The sequence below is a fragment of the Xyrauchen texanus genome, chromosome 9, assembly GCF_025860055.1.
Source record: "Xyrauchen texanus isolate HMW12.3.18 chromosome 9, RBS_HiC_50CHRs, whole genome shotgun sequence".
NCBI classification, from domain to species: domain Eukaryota; kingdom Metazoa; phylum Chordata; class Actinopteri; order Cypriniformes; family Catostomidae; genus Xyrauchen; species Xyrauchen texanus.
The window spans coordinates 48,254,799-48,257,298 of record NC_068284.1 but is presented as its reverse complement, the minus strand read 5'-3'; positions in this window follow the sequence as shown (position 1 = coordinate 48,257,298).

Genomic DNA, 2,500 nt, shown 5'->3' with positions numbered 1-2,500 from the left:
AAATTAATATGATTAATATGAGATAATCAACAATAATAATGTATTAACAAAATAGAAATAATATATTACAAATGTACATCATTTTTATTTTTAATCATAAAATAAAAAATAAGAATAAAATAAATAAATTAAAATAATCTTTGTACATCCCAAATATTAATGAACAGAAAATATTAATGAAATGGTACAATAATATATTTAATATGTTATTCAATATATATATATATATAAAAAGTACAAATTAAAAATATACAAAATCTAAATATTAAATATATAAATACAATTTTTTAATGTTTTAATCATAGAATAAAAAATAAGAATAAAATAAATGAATTAAAATAATCTTTGTACATCCCAAATATTAATGAAAAGAAAATATTAATGAAATGGTACAATAATTTATTTAATATGTTATTTAATATATATTATAGAAATTATAATTAAAAATTTAAAATATAAAATACTGAATATTAAATATGTAAAGAAAATATTAATGAAATGGTACAATAATATATTGAATATGTTATTTAATATTTATTATACGAATAATAAGTACAAATTAAAAATATAAAAAACTGAATATGAAATGTGTAAATAAAATATTGAACATTTTAATCATAGAATAAAAAATAAGAATAAAATAAATACATCAAAATAATCTTTGTACATCCCAAATATCAATGAAAAAGTACAATAATATATTTAATATGTTATTTAATATATATTTTATGAATAATAAGTACAAATTAAAAATATATATAAAATAACTACATATTAAAATATTAATTATCTAAATAAAATATGTTAATTTAAAAAATGTTTTTATAAGAATATAATGCAGGACAATATGTGACCAAATAAAATCCATGTACATCCTAAATATGAATGAAACAAATTAAATCATAATTATAATATTGATAAAAAATATGAATGAAATAATACAATATATATATATTAAATATGACAGGAATACATCAATCTGCTCTAATTGATTGAGGTTTTATATTTTGGTTAATTGTCACACATTTGTTGTCATGTTGTCTTTTACAGCCCGAAAGTGTCCCAAACGGGCTTGTTTACAGTAAAGTGCGCTTGATGGTTCAGCACCTTCACCTGCTGCTGTCCAGAAACAAAAGAGTCCAGATCAGCCAGAAATAGCCCATGAGAGAGACACTTCCTCTGGGGCGATCAAAGGCACATTTGTGCCGCTTTAGTTCCCTGCGGCTGTTCAGTGCTGATAAAGATCAAACCCAGAGCTGCGACACATGTTTCATGCTCATGTAGTTCTCCTGCAGGGTCAACTCTTCAGCAGGTATGCGTTGATAACGGGATGTTTAAATGCATGCATTAGCTCATCTCAAGCTTAAATAATAAATATATGCCTATATGTATATGCTCATTTTGCTATTGCACTCAAGCTCAGATCATAAAGGATGATGATGTCATTTGGACAGATATATTTGAGTAGACATGTGCAATAATGTTCATGCACGACCTATTAAATGATGCATTAAGACAGCTCAAATCTAAATATACACACATATATATATATATATATATATGTTAACATATGAATACATACTGTACATAGTAAAGTCACTTTATGTTCAGGTAAATACCTATAATAACTATATAAAATCTGGTGTCAGCTATTCATCGTTAAGCTCATTATTGAGCTTTCATGAGTTTCATTGTCCTAAACTAATCAGCAGCTCATGTTAAACTGTTTTGACAACGCTGAATGTAAACAAGTCTTTGTTTATCTCATGTAATCACCTGGGGCTGTTGATCAATAATAAATAGGGCCTTTGTTTACAGTTGTATTAGTATCCGAGGAGTTTATACAGATGCTTTTGCAGAGTGTAATGTATTATAATGATATGACAGGAGAATGGCTCAGAGCTTCCCATATGCTTCCTCTGGGGATGAGAAAGGAAAACAGTCTCCGCTCTTAAAACAGAAACTCGGAGCACCTTCAGGAAGAGCAGAGGGGCTCTGTGGGCTTTGTCATTTTGGGCAGGGGTCAATCCTGGAATTTACAAAGTGAGGAAGCCCTCCGCCCCTGCATTAATGCACTGTGGGCTCGACTATATGAAGGGTTTAATTGTGACATCACAAAGAGCCCGGTTAGTCTTTCTATAGGTTATTAAACATCTTCTGGAGAACGCTTTAGTGCTGACGTTGGCATTAAAGTTCTCCCGGGATGTTTCAAGCACAGGAACACTTTAACTGATTCCTCTGTGCATTAAATCATGATGCTGTTGTACGTGTGCAGGTCAGTATAGATGAGTGTCATCATGTCTGTGGTGTCCCGCTGACCCGGAGCGCTTCAGTCCTTCTGCATTCTTGCACTTTGAACCGTAAACATCCTTCTTTCAAAGCGCTTGGCAGGATGTTTAAAAAGAGTTTTCCCTTAAAAATGAGCTCGACTCTTTTCTAAATAGAAGATCTCTTATTGCATCGGCATATAACGGTAAATTAATCTTATATAGTTTAGATT